The sequence below is a fragment of the Bombus pyrosoma genome, linkage group LG3 (assembly GCF_014825855.1).
Source record: "Bombus pyrosoma isolate SC7728 linkage group LG3, ASM1482585v1, whole genome shotgun sequence".
Lineage (NCBI taxonomy): Eukaryota > Metazoa > Arthropoda > Insecta > Hymenoptera > Apidae > Bombus > Bombus pyrosoma.
Window position 1 is genome coordinate 10390478 of NC_057772.1, and position 18705 is coordinate 10409182.

Genomic DNA, 18705 nt, shown 5'->3' on the forward strand with positions numbered 1-18705 from the left:
TATACATACAATTTTCATTGCATGCGTACAGATATTTCTTAATTCGTTGCTCAAGCAAAGTAGGTGTAAGCACAATCGCTTTTCTAAATTGACGCTTTGAAACGTATGTTGAAACACGTTCTAATGCAACCACCTGTCTGCAAAGGAAAGGAATTTAACGAATACAAGCGATAAACATTAGCAAAGCATTGGAAATACTAAATATTCAAAAATTGTAAGGAAAACGAAACTTATGACATTAGTCGTACCAATCGAAATTCTCGACGTTTTATTTCTTCCTAGTCCTTTTATCATTTTATTGTAGAAACAGCTAAGCTCCTAAATTTAATTGCATTAATTAAATATACAATTTGATGCAATTTTCTTTCAGATTGCTCAAACGCTTAGCCGTATACCGCGACTTACATTCGTCGATATAATTTAATATCTTACGACAATTACTTTCATTATTTTGTAACTTGTACTAATTAATGTTAAGAAACCGAATTCAAAACTCCTCCGTCTTAATTTTCCAACAGACACTTCGCTATTGACTTTTAGTTTTTCATTGACCATTTTCATATAAACAACTGTGATTCCTATCTCTCTGACTATCTATCTTGAAATTTCCGCTGGAACAAACATTTTCGAATATTCATTAATTCATTTATTAATTCGATATAATTTAGAAGCCAGCAGAAGCGTGCAATTCAGGTGTCGAATGGTACGTCAAAAATGAAGACATACGAAAAGATTTAAAAATTCCAACAGTCAAAGAGGAAATCGCCAGATATGCGAAAAACTATAAAGAAAGACTTGCAACACACCCAAATCAGCTGGTTGCGGAAAGGAATAAAACAATAATAGAAAGAAGACTGAAGAAGAAGCATCCTGCAGACCTCATAATAGTACAATAAACAACCTGGAGGATGGAGTCCCGCTGGGGATAACCATCCACATGCTATATTTTATCAAATATTAAACTATAATATTTTACCAAATGTCCTACTGGACAAATTGTAAAATGTAAACAAAATTCAGGTATCGAAACCAACGCCGAGTTCCCAAACCGCACTTCATAGATAAATAAGTAAAATAAATAACTACTTAACAAAACCGCGCATAAATTTCCCGCGGTTTCAATCGAAATATACAGTAGCGTATATGTACGTCGTCCGGATTCAATCAAAATATACAGAACGTATATATACGTTGGCCGGATTCAAAGGACTAGGAAACAGCGTAAACAGTGAAACCGTTTGCTCGCATCGTTCTAAGGAAGAGCCACTGTTTACATTTCTACATATACAAATACTTGCAAAAGAAAAATTGGCAACGAGAAATTTGAAGAATTCAGGGATATCCTAATTATCGCGTAATGAACTCAATTAGAATATTTGATAAAGGCTATGTAATAAAATTTAATTGAATTGTAAAGTGTTATAAATGCTATTGGTACAATTACCATATAACCGTATTGTTATACAATATATAACTATACTACACGATTACTTTTAATCAAAATCTACTACCAACCAATTATTCAATTGAATAACTGACCCATTATAATATTTCTGACTACAATAAAAAGAAACGACGTAATTACGAAAGATTCAACCTTCAATTGCACGCTTCAAAGCCTGCAACACCATCATACCCAATAAATTACTCAAACACAGCCTACAGTTCAACACCCAACCTAAACGCCAATCATTCCCATAAATACATTCCTAACATATCTAACCTTTACGTTCTACCTACACCATCTGGCGAGCGTCGCTTTATATATTTGCGTTCGTCAACTAATATCGGCTATCGTCGACTAAACGAGAACTTTCGCTGCTACCGAATATTCACCTAACAAACGGAAACGCTTTCTACGCGTTACAAATAAGTCGCGTGAACGCGTTTCGTTAGGCACGCGCACAAATTCAAAACAGACCGCAATGGTAACGTATAGTTAGTATCGCGGAAGTATTTGGTCGATCGTAGAGATGTTTTATTAATCCTTACTGATATAATAATTCATTATTATATAATTAAATTGTTATTATATTGTTGAGGTAACACGAACGAGACCCGACTATCGCCATTCCATTGACAAAATTTGAAAGAAATCTGCAAAGAGATTACAAGATATTTAGCGCATCTTTTAAAATAAACTTCAACATTCGGCGAAACTATCTTCAACGATTGTTAATATTCGCGCTGTGAAATAATTTTTTTACCAAATATATGTTTGCGTTTTTCAAAGTCTACGATATACAGAAGCGGCGAAATATTTACCACAAGCTTCACAGAAATTACCAAAGTACTTAAACGCTCGATTATTCGCTATCTCGCTACTACTCAAACAATACTTAGCGAGACTATCTTTGACACTAATTATATGCTCAAGGCTACCATTCGTGCGGTATACTAACATTCTATGAAATATATATTTCGACTAAATATCTTCGAACTTCCATATAAATTGTCAGATCGGTTTCAAATTTGACCAGTATGATCGGAGCAGACGTATCCCGTTACACTGAAGTTTCGAAATGTATTATCTAACACGTACACAATATACGCATACATCGATGTTTTCTATCGCAAGTGTTCGAATTACTTTCGACGGCCACTGTATATGTGCGAGCGACAAAGTAAATCTGTATTCATAGAGCACGACAGGACGACGAAAGGCGACTCAATAGACCAGCCACGGACGAGTGGAACAAATCGAACGGAGGATGCTTTATATAGCGAAAGAACGCGTATATCGCGTATTGCGTCTTCGAATGGACAGTCCTCGGACGGAAACCGCGTCGCGTTGATTTATAATGCGATACCTATTGACGGCTGTCCATGGAAAACAAGGTACGTGTGTAAGGCCTTACACGTACGTTTCATTCTTTATGTATCGCGTGCGCTCAGACAATGACGATCTTTCGCGCGCGCTCAATGCTCGATCGAAATTGATTTCTTTCTGTAGGTAAATGAATGTGTCTGTATGCAAGGTTATTGTGCGAAGTATTCAGTTGAAATGTGGAGTAAAATAACCAGACGTCTATAATGCCGCTGTCTGCAAGAGACTCAAAGGGGAGATGGAGTTACTTGGCTTATTCCGAAATTGGGTATCGGTAATTGATTTGACGTGGATTGAAGGTGTTTGAGGAATTGAGTTAGCGTTTCTCTTGGCATTTTTCTTTTGATTTTTTGTTTCTCGAACGAATAAAGGAATACTTTTGGGCATGAAAGATAATAATTGAAATAATGAAAAAATTTCATGATAATATGGGTGATTTTTTAACGTGTTTGAAGTATATTGAATAGGTTTGAAGATCTGAGGTTTTGGAATAACGAACTCTCTTTCTTGCACGGTAATATAATTTCCATTGTTTCTTCCTTTCGCCTTCTTTACGCGATTCAGGTACAATTGGCGTAATTACAGGTAAAAAAGTAGCGAAAAGAAGCAATCGACGGAAGCCAATCTATCGTTGATCGAAGTCGATCTACGTCAGAAATAACAAACTAAATAGCGAAAAAAGGATTTGAGTAACCGCAACGTGGATAACCTATTGGAAGTAAAACTTGCAGCGAGGAAAAAGTGGAAAAGCAAAAAAAAAACTGCAAGATAAAGTCGTGACGAATGGAAGAAAGGTCTGGTGCATCGACAATGATCATGTTACTACGTCGGAAATTCTGTCTTCAATTGAAGATAACATCTACTGCTGCCTACGATCGTGCGGTAAGTTGCTTAAGTTGCAAAGCAAGAAACTGCACAGGGGAATCACGTGCAACGTGATTAGGAAATTTTCCTTGGAGAACAAATCAGAAGGAAACGGTAGCTGACGAGTTTAAGTTAAACGAACCTAATGTTACGGTTACGGGATTAAATGTCTCAATTAAGAAAAAGGTTTATTCTGCTGATAAAACAAGCGCGAAAGAATACACAATTAGAAAATCGTATATTTATTGTCTATGCATTATCTTGATTAATAAAATACCTGTGAGAAAATACTATTTGCTTATTTAATTAACACATGGGAGAGTTTTGTTGTAGTCTAAATATTTTTATATTAAAATGTAATTCAGGAAAAATATCTTTTAAAAATTGTAAATATACAATGTAAAAAATCTGTAGTGCAATACACTGAGGAATAACGTTATTAGAAAAATTGCAATTTTTTCTTAAGTCTGTTAGGCTCTTAAAGTTCTTCGAACTACTTTTGGACTATCGAAAATTTTCAGCAGTTTTTTTTATTAAAAATAACTATATTATTATGTAAAATTAAATTTATTTTATTTTAGATATTATTTTTTACATATTACATTGCGTGTTATATTCATAATTATACTTAATTATTCCTGATGCTTATTAAGAAGATATCGCAATAGAAAGAGAAAAAGGAACGATAGACGAGTTTGTTTTCCCTAGTACTTTTCTATCATTAAATAAGAACGCAAATACTTGGACGAGGAACAAAGATAAGCATAAGCCATAAAATAGCAAGGCACGTCGCAGTCTGCACAAGGTAATCATGGTGCACGCATAGGCATGAGAAAAATGCATATATTTTTAATGTATGTAGAACCATCAATTCAAGGATACTCGAGAGCGCCACTACGAAATTCTCTCTCGCTCTAAAATTCTTTCAAGCCTCGTTTCAGCCGAAAGAAAAATTTCATTTGCATATTCTGTCACGTTATATGTATACGTGACGATATGCGCGATACAAATTAAATTCGCCCCGAGACGTTTTGGAAATGTTAACGAGAAATTTCCGCGTTCCTTATTACCTTTTTCAGTAACAGAGAAGCATCATTAAAATTACATCGCGCTTTCCCTCTTTTATATAGAAATATCTGTGTCTGATATTATTTATAGAAAATATATTGTAAAATATTATTTATGAAGTATCGTAAGCTATTTTTATTAGCATTATTTATAAAAAAAAAGAGAGATACTATTCGCAGAAAAATTCGCAGTTATATTGCGAATTCATGCAGTAAAATTACCGCCATAGTTTCTTATCCGAGGAAAAACTTACGCTTTTCATCGTAAAATACGCATTAAAGGCATTATCATAGAATATATTTAGGAAACAGTAAAAAAACGATAAAAACTGTTCAACCAATTACTTATTGGTTCGTCGATTTCAAAGAAACGATATATAGTTGAGTTTAGCCTCATTTCAAAGCTGAATACGGCTTGTGCAAACATGAACGTTTCATTTTTAGATAAAGCTAGAGTGGCAGAAAAAATTGATTTAAATTTATTTACCTACGCGATCAAAGCCTTTATTGCTGAATAGATATCGCATGATAAACTCATTGCAAAATATAGTTAGAAATAATAATTTTTTACCAGCAAGTATGCAACGTTATAAAAATATCGATCATAAAGCTGCACTGCTTTCATTCGAAAATTGCTGCTAATTTATACGACTATAATATTCAAATGCAGAACATTACAGCACCGTTATAACGCCTCGTAAAGACTCCATTAAAACGCTTCTATTATTAGCATCCACCAATACGTCCATTCCATTAACATTTCCATTAAGATTATTATCGCGAATTAAAGAAAAAAATCCGGCACTCAATGAGGCTCGATAAAGCAATAGCCTCGATAAAGAGAATCGAATTACGCGTTCCAACAACCGGAAGGCATATTGGGCACTTCCCCCAACGAATCAAAATCATTTTCGTTCCGAAACTCGAAAGTAATATTGCTTTCTCAATTCTTACCAGAGATTGTCTTCGTATTTTTCGTTACACTGTTAATTTAATTTAATGTTCGCAAGACAATCCTGAGAAAATTCGAGAAAAATTGCCAAAAGCTTAGGGGAACTAACAAGTTTGCACATAAACTATAGATACCTATACTTTAAAGTAAAAAAATATATTTTTGGAATATATTTTAGTACTATACATTTTCGATTCGTGTAATATCCTTAGCATGTTTTCCATTTACTTATTGCTACTACGAATAATATCGTAATTATACGCATAACTGATCCAATCTAAAAAAATATGCTAAAAGTTGGCATCGTATTAATACAGCCAAGTACCGTTGGCGTAATACTATAAATAATTTTGCCGCAGTGCGATATGCGAAAAGGTTTGAGCGTTGAAATTCAAAAACATCGCTCGCGTATGTACTCCACCTTCTCCAATTCTTTCCATGTCCTCGTCTCTGTTATTGTTCCGCTCGAAAACTACCATACAACAGGAAATTCTACTCGAATTAATTCCCTGTCCATTCTTTCGTGCAATTTCATCGCACAATGTAACCTCGCTTCTATAGACGACGCGATAAAACGAAATTTAGAAGCGAACAGCATATTCCGTAAGTGTGCTATACAATAAAATCTCGATAAATAGAATATGGAGAGAATTAAACGGTGTTCGCTACAGATACCGCAAATACCACGTAATGCCACGATACTCCGATTCGAACTGTTGCTAAGTACTAAATCCTGTACAACAACCCACTCCGAAATTCCACTTAATCCCGCAAGCGCAGATACGACTACAGAAACGTCTACGTAAACAGTAGAACAGACCGTAGGAGTATACAAACGCCCTCGAAATTTCCCGGTCGACTAAACCTAATCTTCGCGTTAATCTCCAAACCTTTCCACGGCAAGAATTTACCACCATAATCATATCGTAACATCCCGAAGGGACGGCTAACGGGAAAACCGCTGCTCCGTTAAAACGTACATGGGCCCCCTAGAAATTTCGACGAGACAAATTTTCCACGTTAAACGGTCGTGCACGCGCTTTTTCAGCCGTGTAGACCTTCCACGAAACTGTTTTTAAAAGGCTGAGAGAGCGAAGATAGGGGAAGGGAGAACAGTTTACCCACATCTTCTCTCTACCTGCGCGTTTCCGGTGATTTAAAGAGCCCGACCTGCCTCAAGCGTGAAGCGTGCACGCTCGCATATATATACACACGACTCGCCTCCTTGTCTCGCCTCATCCCCCTTTTGCTTTAGGCTCGAGCCGATCGGCAGGAGGCGCAGTAGGCCAACCGTGCGCCGTACAGAATGAAAGTCTTATTAACGCTATTTCACGTACTATAGCCCGACGTAATCGCTGAATTAACACGCTCGCCAACTGCGACTAATAGAGCCGGATAATATTGTGAAATTATAGCGAGCACGGGATCATTTCGCTCAACAATTATGCGCGGTGTAAGATGGCGTTGACGTTGCAATTGGTTCGTGATCTAAGGTAAATAGCGGCATATTTCGACAGACAAGGTGGACAAATTGAAAAAATGACGAATTCATTTGTAAAATCGTTTACTATTTGATGCTATGTTTGTTGTATTATATTGATATTAGTATTGTATATCGTATATATAAATGTGTATAATAATACTTGAGATGTAATGGTTTATTTTTCAGCCTCCTGGTCTTGGAAAGGGACTCCGTTTACGATAAATCGTTATTCTTAGTTGCCTTGCTCTCTCAACGATACATCCTTCCAATTATAAATGTATATGTTAATGTATATATAATATCCATAAATTGTCAAGTCGTATATCGTATATATAAATGTATATAATAATACTTGATATGTAATAGTATATCTTTCAGCCTCCTGCTCTTGGAAAGAGACTCGATTTACGATAAATCGTATCTCAACGGAACATCCTTCCAATTATAAATGTATATATTAAGGAATGTATAATATAATATAAATTGTCAAGTTACAAGTTACGTAATATGTATGATTTTATAATCTTTTATCATTAATAGAATAACAAATAGAATGAATAATAGAATAAATTTTCAAGCCATCTTACAAAACTTTTCCTTCACGGATCGTTCATATTACTTTGTCTTAATATAAGTTCTAAATATAGTAATTTCTTAAGCACAGTATTATTCAAATAATACAACGTGATTATAATGAAAGATGAAGTTTGTTCCAACTTTGAAATTTATTCAAACGAAACGCAATATACTATTAGAACGTCAGCTAAACATATAGCTTCTTGCAATTTTCGACAACTGGGAACAAACTACCCCAAACATCTATCCCGTCACTGTTCAGCCTAGTTATTTATGGGTAGGGAAGTTACGAATTCTAATTAGATCTGAAACTCGTCTCGCCTGACTCAATAGGGATCGGCGCGTTATAAACTCTCGAGAACATCCTAAACTTCAAGAACACGAATCGGTTTTCCAAATTAACACAGGCATTGGCCTACGCTCGTGTAACTCGTACGCGACGAAACAAACTTTGAAAACTACTCCAAGACGCTCCTTGTCGTTTCACACGCGATACGACAATAATAGGATGACTATTATTGTTCAAGACTGTCTTATCGTTCGATTATTGCTTGAATAAGATCTCGTTGTTTATGTATAGTTGTGTATATATATTGTGTTTCATACAAAATAAATTCGGAGGATAAAAACGGAGAAATTTAAATTCTATGAGACGAAATATTGAACAATTCAAATGATCCATTTTCAAGAAACTAGAACACATGTATAGAAAATTGAAAATATCAGCAAATTACGATTTAAATTCCTCAAATTTTTCAAACTGTTTCGAACAATCTGAATTGAACGTTTATCGCAGCTCAGAGATAAATATATCGAGTTTTAACAAACAATGATTTAACTGTTGCCATCCGCTTCGATTATCATCGCGTTTTAACGTCATTACAAAACAAGAACTTACAAGTCTCGATTATCGCTTCTTCGTAAATGAAGCACCGTTTAAAAGGTTATCAGGATTATTTGCAGATTTTGAGCTGCATTTACAACTACTTGAGAACTGGTCGAAGAAAAAACCAATGGAAGTGAAAATAAATGAAGCCAGCGATATTTTTAAATATACGAACTCTGGATTTACTAACTACGGAACTTCTGGACCCAGGAACTTCGAGTTCAGTAACTCTGAAACTGAGGAATTTAGTACGCTGAGTTTAGTACGCTTTGCTAACAGTTTCCAACGTGTATAATTTAGCGGTCGAATTTATTAGGCGGCCGTGTTAAATGCTCCCATTTCGAAACGATCTTAAGAAACGATGACCAGGAGGGCGTTGATATACAATTTCTAATTAACCAAGTTCCTTAATTGTTTTGCAAGTAACACTTGCAAATTCCTTCGACGCTCTCACACGAATACATAATTCTAATTAAATAATCAATTTCCCGATAATTCCAGTCAATTATCATATTTGATAAACCATCGTCAGAAACCTAGCACTTATGAATTGGAGTATTCATCAATTATTTATCTTATAGAATGTTAATCGATTTCTAAACGTTATCTTAGACCGGTCTGTTACTTGCGCTTAAAATAATGTGCAAAATAATATTTATGTATTATGTGATATGTATAGAAGTATAAATAAATGTAATCTGAATTTGCGAATGTGAGGATGATGAAAATATAACGGAACAGCCGAATTTGTTTTAAGATACAGGTTACGAAGGAGGAACAGTTCTAAGAATGCACGTGGAGATTAAGATACACGATGTCATGTGGAAACTTGGCTAGCGCGTGGCAAGAACGTGTTACATAGAGATATTCATGTTTCACGTTTCATAGAAAATGAATAGGAATTTTAAAATACTCCTCATCTATCGCGAAAACGTTTCTGAATTAACTGAGGGCTAAGAGTATGAAAATAAAGGACATATATATATATAATAACTCTACAAACTACATTGTTGCACACAATAATATCTTCTCTTAATTTTTAACAGGTGCTATGCATTCGTAAATTGGCAGACTTCCATCAAATCGTTCGTTTACGTATAAATAACAATAATAGTAAAAGCATGGAGCATCAAAGTTGTAGAACATACACGCCACGATTAACTTCTAAACTAGAACCTCTGGAAAACTTCTTGCAAGTACTCCACCGTCTCAAGAAATATATTGCTCCTCTTGTAATTCTTCGAACAGATATTCTATCTACGTCTTTTATCATCGTTAGAGAACATAGAAAATATAATCGAGTCAATAAATGCACGCTATATGAAATAAAACTCATCTCAATTACAACGTATCACGTTTATCAAGTTCATTTATATTCGATAATGATCCACGTCTGAACCATTCACGAAGGTCAGTCCCATAATTTGCAATATGAAAATAGATAGACAACGATACGAAGCGACCGATCAATCATGCAATTTAAGCACTCGATCAAACTGCACGTCGCTTAATCGGAAACACTTAGACGATGTAATAAAGTTTCGCTAAAGGTGTCCATGGCTGATAACTCCTCCCAACCTAAATACCAGGCCCACTTTTGTTTTTTCCTCGTGAACTGCGTTCTCCGCAGTTCCTATGAGTCAGCTCATTCCATGGCTCGTTAAATCCCGACCCAGCCCAAGCCATAACTGGAGATCTTTTGGACTGTTTCCTCTGGAACCAGTCTCCTCTCAAACAATTGCAACACTGTTGCCATAGCCACTTGCGTCTGATTTATTATTTTTCATCTACACCTTCTTATCTACAATTAATGATGGATACGTTCGATAGGAGAAACTTGTCTTAGAAAATTGATTTCGAATTCCTTTTTAACCTTGTACCAATTTTCAGACGATTTTTTCCTTCTCGTTTTATTTTGTACTTGTACACGTAATCAACATTGTAGTCTATTACTCGTTTATCATCATATACGATCTATCGTCATTCCAGCATCGACACTGATTTTTGTATAACAGAAGACTTTTATTCTTATTATTTTAGACATTTTTAGTTTGCCGAATTTAAAATTCAATTTCTTTGGTCCAAGTGCAAGACTCGATGCCTCGAATCCACCAATTATTATTTATTTTTAATTATCTATCGATTCCTGCAGTTCATGGACAAGTTTTCCATTCGATTGTCACATCTTTGAACATTCTACCATAGGAACAAAAAGTCATCATTGCCCTATCATTCTTTGATTAACAGCAACAACCACCTGTTACACGCTTGAATCTTCCTAAATATCTAAAAGCATCGTCAAGCTTCTTAAGCTCTAATCGATTCTCCTAAAAGCCATAAGATAGACATATACGAGATCGTTAAACCGAGATGCGCGACCTCGATCGAGTTTACCAGGGTTCTTTGCAACGAGATCTGCTTTCTCTCATTACGCCGTCATGAAAGTATAATACTTATGCTCGATGGAGCACCGAGAGATCCTCATATAATATTAAGTGGTTACTTACAAGCTTACTGCTAGACTACGAATTTTTATGTGTCCATAGGAAATTCAAAAGTGTTGAGAAGCATAGGCTGTACATAATATGCAAAACTATATGAAATATTCAGAGTAGAATACCGGTTATAACATTCAACACGGGGAGGGCTCGCAAGCCAATCGGTGTAAGTCAGCTTTTCATTTATGCTCTTTTGTCTCGAAACTTTCTGTCGACGGAGCGATTTATTCTTTATAATTCATTGATTAATTCAGTTATTGTAACGTAATTATTTAACTGGCGATTGAAAGTTCCGCCAACGAAAAGGTATTTTCACAGGGTAAATCATTTTTCATGGAAACCTCACTCACGCCGAATGTCTTCACAGCCATCCAAATGAAACAAATCGTTATTTATACTATGACTGCAAAAAGTATTTCCACGCACCCTTATTTTCCAACGAAGCGTTCTTCTTATTTGATTCTATGCTTTATTTCCATAGTATCGAATCCTTGTAATCATACATTAATCATCATTAATTAGTACACAAATGCAGTAATAAATGCAGTTGGTATACTTTCTGTAGACACTGAAAATTCAATTTTTTTTACTTATATTCATAAAGATATGATGTTACATAAAAATTCGTATTCTACTTATTGTAAAAGTAACCGATACAACCCCCCACTCTCTCCCCTCCAACATCTCTCTACCCCCACTCCTGGCAATAAAACCACCGCTACAATCGGACGTTTAACGGGCGACTGTACGATGCAATTATAATGTATCGCTTTCGTAGTCGACTTCTCGTGCTCAGTATGTATCGCGGATACTGGTCGCGGGTAAATCGGACCGGAAACGAGTTTAGCGTGTTGGAGAAACGTCGGAAACAATCGATTGGCCGAGCACAAATGGTTCGGACGACAAACCGTCGTTGGACATGCGCATTACGTGCGCGTCTCTCTCTCTCCCTCTATCCTCCTCGCTCTTTCTTTGGTCGTTCGCACGCATGATTCGTTGCCCTACCTGTTTCGACCTTCGTCGAACATCCCGTCCAATCTTTCCTGATCGATTTGCAAGTTTTGTAATGGAAATTTATGAGAGATTTGTTAGGTTATAATTGCATTTTTTCTCTTATTTTTCTCTTGAGAAAAGAGACTAGGTTAAGTTAAAAATTGCTGCTTCGAAAACAATGAGAGTGCAACGATATATTGCTAGAGTAGATTATAATATTAAGTTCACATACTAGTCTGTTTAAAACGTTCGTAGAGTTAGATCAGTAAATCGCACGAGAATTTTAGCAGCGAGTTTTCGCGTTTCTAAATCAATTTTTAAAATCGACCGCATACTTGTTAAATTGACCTACCTACTACTAAGCTTTTCAGCGATCATCCGGCCAGTGATTCGCCGATTTGATAAGACAAATTTACAAACACGTTCAATGTTCTCATCGGTGTGCAAGGTAGAAGGTCGAGCCTCGCAAGCACCATCGTCTTTCACGTCTTCTCTTCCTGCTTGAAACCACTTCGTCCATTTGTAAATGGTTGCTTCGAGCATTCTCTTGGTATGGTTCTTTTAGCATATCAACCAGTTCAGTTCCTTTCTTCCCGAGTTTTACGAGAAATATTGCACGAATTCGTTCGGTCTTTAAAAAGATCACCAGACGTTTCCAGGACGTGTGTCGGCCGAAAGAAACATGAGCATACTAAAGAAGTTGCCATAAGCGAACGGCTTATCGTAGACCCGCGAAATTTAATCTGTTTATAGATAAGGTTATGAGCTGCATTCCTCGCCCTACCAAATGGTCGTAGCGTTGCTGAGATGACAGTAAAAAATATCACGCTACCAACTTCTTGTACAGGGGAGTATAGTAATAGAACGATTGTGGGATATGAAGATACAAATACGTAATTTCTACGTCTTATGGCTTATAATGGTAAGATTTCAGAATAGAACTATACATATGCATATGAAAGAATTACATATTATGAATTATGAATCAGTATACCTACGACTGTGTGGAATTTCTAATTGATGAATGGAAAAGAACATTGCATGTTACACTGAATATACCACCTTACAAATTTCAACAATAATACGCTATATATAGATAAGAAGCCCGATAAAGTGAAACACGTAATAAATTATCAAAAAGCAGTTATTTCTATAGCAATCACAGTCTTAACGACGCTAATGGTAACTTTTCAGATTCAAAGAGATATGTACAAAAAGAGCAAAGAAGAAAACGACGAAACGAACATCTTTATGATATAAGAGTTTCCTGAAAAGCAGGCATTTAAATATATCGTTAGAGACTGCAATATTAATAATATATCGAGAAATATGCAGCATAACAGGGCATACATGACCGTACAAGGTTGGAAAAAAAACTAAAGGAGAAGGAGAGAAGGCATTACAGATAAATTAGCACAATTTCACGCGTTCCCGTGTCCCGCTAACTTTCGCACCGAAAAGCGCGTCTTGCCAAGAAAGCGTGAGAAGCAGATATGAAACAGAATTCTTGTTTCAGATTTTTTCATAACCTAGATTCGCGTATTAGCGCTGCTCCAGGTCTGTCTGCACACCTTCGAAAGTAGCCTCTTCCTTCTCTTTTGTTTCGCAACTCTATGCAAATCGTGCATCCTTTCAAGGACTTCCAATATTCCGATGAATATTCATTTACCATGGCATTAACAAACACGTTCTTACAATAGAAAACTCATTTTCTTCAAACTTTTTGTCGCCCTTTGTATTGTAAATTTTCGTTAAAACTCACTGGAACGATGATTAACCTGCTGTTTTATTATGTGATATCTTTTACCATCTTTATTTGTTATTCAAATCAGCGAGAGACAAGAGAATCTACGTGCGAGAAATATTTTTATCTTTGATACAATAGCGTGCGTATATACGATACAGTGACGATTTAAAAGTTCCTATCTTGATTTTTTGTTCGTTCCTAAAATAGGTGTTTCCAGATGTAAAGCTAAATATTTACAAAGCTAAAATCAGAGAGAAAGGAGAGACTTGGCCGTTGTTATTATGTTTAATACTGTCCGGCATTTTTACATTTTTATTTGTTTCTAAAATAAATATTTCGCGACGTAAGTCCAAATATTTGTGGAATCAAAAAATGACGAAAGGAAGGCTTCTTTCGACTGGTTTCTAAAACTGGATGAAAGCTACAGTGTAGCACATTCAGGCCGCCATAAAGATGTTGAGAAATCCCAAAATACCAATTCTGTATTTTCCACGGCTGATCTTAACACGGTAACCAAGAGAACAGCTCGTAATACTTCACACGACACACCCCATATAATTTCAGGCTAAGAGAATAACTAACAGACAATGCACAATAACCGAGGCTGCGACGTCGATTTCTGTGGCATAATTGTGTAGCCTTAAACAAGGCTATAATTGTGTTTCCAATAAACAATGATGGTTAATATTCCAGATTGAAGAAAGGAAACAATCCCGTTGCAATCGTTCGATCACTTTAGTCGAAATTGCATTTTCCTAATTAACGTCTTAAACTCGAATAAAAGAAATTATTAATGGAATACATGATTTGGCTCGTTTTAATTTTATGTTACACATCTTCAATTAAAAACTTGTTTCTTTGGTAAAACGAGCGCAAAATTGAAATATAAAATTTTGAAAATCACAACAGGGTTGAAAAAGATTTAAGAAATCTTAGAAATATGAATGAAGGAAAAAAAAAAGGAAAACGACGTTTTCTTTTAGTGTTTGCCATTGAAAACGACAATTTCTTCTAAAGGTAGAAGACAATAGAACGGTGTTGTTCAGTGTACCATAATAATAACAACAGTACTATTCCAAATGTAGTGATCTAACACCAAATATAGGGATGCATAGTATTTATCATGGAATCTGTAAGGATAGAAAGCATTTCTTAGAAATTACACGCATCGCTTATAGCCGGTGCAAAATTGGTCAAGTTGGCCAATTGATCCGGGCCACTCCACGCTTTATTTATACCTATCTTGGTAATGATTAGTTCAATAGGAACTTCCTCCGTATTACCTGTGACCTCTTTTGTTTCGCTTCTGTCATTTTGCCATTCGAACAGCCATACATTGCGGACGAGTTACTACGATTCTTTCGATGGGAATACGATCTATAATCGTTCCAGACCGCGATTTCCGACCACATTCCAACAAACAAGATAAGATTCTCCCATTTTCATCCAGTCCAGGAATTAAGCTCTTCGAAGCGTTTAGTATTGCGAAGAAGTTCTATTCCAGCCATCGAAGAATTGATTTTTAATTACTGTTTGCGGAGATCGAAGCTCTTAATTAATGGAATTTTCTATAGAGCTAGAAAATTACACTAGGAAGGAACGTTCCTATTAATAAAGAAGACCATAAATGCATGCATATCATAATAAGAAATAGTCATTTATATTAGAATATAGTAGTGCATATTTTTATATAACAGAGATAATGGTAAACATACACATATAGTAACGAAAAATGATTTATGCATTTGTATATAACTCTTTTTACAATATTCCCAATAATCTCTTAACATATTCCTAATAAGTGTGTGAGACTAACAAGTTATATAATAGAAATAAGAAATCATTAAAATTCTTAAAAATTCAGTTTCTTACAAAATATGAATAATACGGATCAGTTAATTTGACTCGTCTTTAAGCATAAAATTTGTATCAGAGAAATTAAGATGGCAAATATAGGTGTATAGGAAGATACATCGTAAGAGAAGAGATATTATATATATAATAATTATATATTTCACAAAAATTTGTTTCACATTGTTAGGCATACAATTCTTCTAAATCTACAAATTTATTATGCCGAATTGGTCATTTTGCCTATTCTGGTAATCTTGGTGTTAAATATCACTATATTAGGTGACTAATGCAACAATTACCACTATGATTCAGTCAGAGCATGCGTATGAAATCAAGAGCTGCGATCGGGGAATCCAGAAGCGGGTACCGGAAGTGGAGGCGTCAGTAACACTTGACAATTGCGACTGATAAATTACATAAAGCGCAATCCTCCATTAGGATGTCTAAAAATAGCCCTTCCAATCCGAAAAGACCAGACGAAACAATGCTATATTTATTCATCTAACATTTTGAGAGAATTCGAGATAACTGAGATTCGGAAAGTATATTGCCATAGAAATATTACACAAATTCTCTACATACTCTTTGCGGAACAATTTATCAATTATCGATATTACACATGGAAAATTGTCGAGTTATGATTTATAGCTTATAAACCTTCGTTGCTTGCAATTTTAAGACAAACAGCTTTAAGAACAAGAAGAATGCTGAACAAATTCTTCAAATTCAATTTCCCAGATGCAACGCGACTGCGCTAAATTAGATAATTTAAATTGATAAAAAAAGAAAATTACAAATGCGAATTTATTAAAAAGACATTAGAAATATTGCTTTTTAGCAGTTATCATTTAATATTAATAACCCGTAATTTCTGTCTTGTAAAATTTCATAATACTATTGTAATAATATTATTAATACTAACATAATAATAATACCATTTCTTTTATGCAACAATGACATCTGGATGCCATGTATCTCTGGTTTATTGATGAAGAATAGACGAGAGTATAGAATTAGGTAGAGAAATATGGACTGTCTAAAATCTACTTTTTAGAAGGTTCGTGCAAGCAGTATCTGTGGTTCCTTTTCAGGGAAAAGCGTTATATGTTCAACAGATGTTGTGAGAAGACCCCTGCGATTCTGGCGGCCAGATGAAAAAGAACACCGCTCTAGCAACAGCTAGAAGGAGATGGAGGTAGCTTCCAAAAGTGTTTCAAAAGTGACGACGACCACCCTAGAATGAAATTCCATTCGTTCCAGACACGCTACAGAAAAATTCCTGAATTCTTCCCTTCTTTAACACGAAACTAAATACGCGAAGAATTTGTTTCCCGTTATTGGGAGAGGGTTTACTATATATTTGCAAGAGAAAATACCGGTTTCTCTAATAATATGAAATACGTTAATTATTTTCAAGATTAAAAGTTCGAATAGCTTTTTGTTTATGTTATATTAATTATGGAAATTATTGAAACGAAGAGAATGACACGATGTACAGTGTATTGTTTTATTATTTAAAAAGGATATGATATATAGTTTATATATATAATATTTAAGTTATTTCTAATATATAATTTAAAAAAGATTTGTAGTCTGATAATTTTAAAAATTGACGTTACAATTACTCGTGTTTTGTTAATGTACGTATTATACATTGTGTCTGTATCAGTATCGCAATGATGGATATTATGATGGGTTACTATAAACTATCTTCTAAAAATTATTCTCATTCGAAAAACGTAATATGCAATATCATTTACCATCTACGGAAATTTTTCGTTTGCCACTTGAAATTGTATTACAATGTATCAATCACATCATATCATACAACGATAACAACATACGATTGCTAATATGAAAAGTTCTACGATATCAACCAAATAAACGGAAGTACCGTTCGTAAAAAGTACTATATATTTGATAGAATATGATACCTACTGTACGACTGATTTTAAGGCAAATATAAAAATAAATATGTATATTCTAAAAATCAAAATCGATCAGTTTAGAGCAGTATATTGCTTTCTTATTTGAACGAAATTTCATACAACTGGAACAAGAAAAAATACGAAGTACTATCTAACGTGATATGTACTTGTTCCACATGTAAGTTCCGTAATAAGACATTCCGATTATTTATTGTCTGTTTCGTGACCCGCAACCAATATCGCCATTGTCGACGATATAAATAAATCGATACAAAAAGGCGCGTAAACAGCCGCGAAGATAGTTGATCACATATCACAGCTATCCCGAGAGTAACAATAAGAAACCACTACAGAAAAATATTCGCTATCCTGAAAGAGCAAGTATTACGTCGCCTAAAAATACGACAGAACAATTTTATGACGACGGTAAAAAGAAATCATTGCTGGAGAATTGGCACAGCAGTTTACTAACTCTTCCCAATTCTATTTAACTTCAGTCTTTTTTTTAAAAAAAGAATCGTTTTACCACTAAAACAAGAAATCAATTGACGATGAAAGTAATGTACCTTTTGTTATTATAAGGTTCAAAATTTACTAAACAGGTTAGGTTAGGTTAGATTTCGATAGATTTATTTAAATATTTATACAATGTAATTGAATAAATAAAAGTACTCTCTTCGTTTAAAAAATTGTTTGATACATTTTCAACATTAAATGGATTAAACTGAAAAGCCATTCAATTGTTAAAATCTTCTATTTCGTAAAGAAAAAAAAATCAAATGGAGAAAAGTCATTAAATTGTATCAGTACATAAACTAATCTTACCTATAAATCTATAAAATTAAAAATTACGAATTGATCATTTCGTCCAGTCTGGTAATTTCAATATAATAAATATGTATTTCCTGATTTATATATTTGTATAAGAAATTATTCCAATCCCTAGGAACGCATCGTGAATCGCTTGTAAATCTATAGAACTAAAAATTAGACTGTGATTCCTCAGAAGCCCCCTAGTATCGCTAACGCA

General features: G+C 34.8%; 1 protein-coding gene and 1 long non-coding RNA gene across 4 annotated transcripts in view; one reads left to right on the top strand and one right to left on the bottom strand.

Annotated features, from left to right (window-relative positions):
- LOC122565929 (failed axon connections) overlaps positions 1-18705 on the bottom strand; it is a 51523-nt gene that overhangs the window by 29840 nt on the left and 2978 nt on the right. The window lies entirely within an intron of this gene.
- On the top strand, positions 1882-7549 carry LOC122565938. 2 transcript variants are annotated; one of them, XR_006316331.1, is made up of 3 exons: positions 1882-2838; positions 2954-3341; positions 3413-4114. It is a non-coding gene; the product is annotated as an uncharacterized LOC122565938 (long non-coding RNA). The 2 variants fall into 2 exon arrangements; XR_006316332.1 differs by adding an exon at positions 7380-7549 and having other exon boundaries at positions 1887-3341; positions 3413-3709.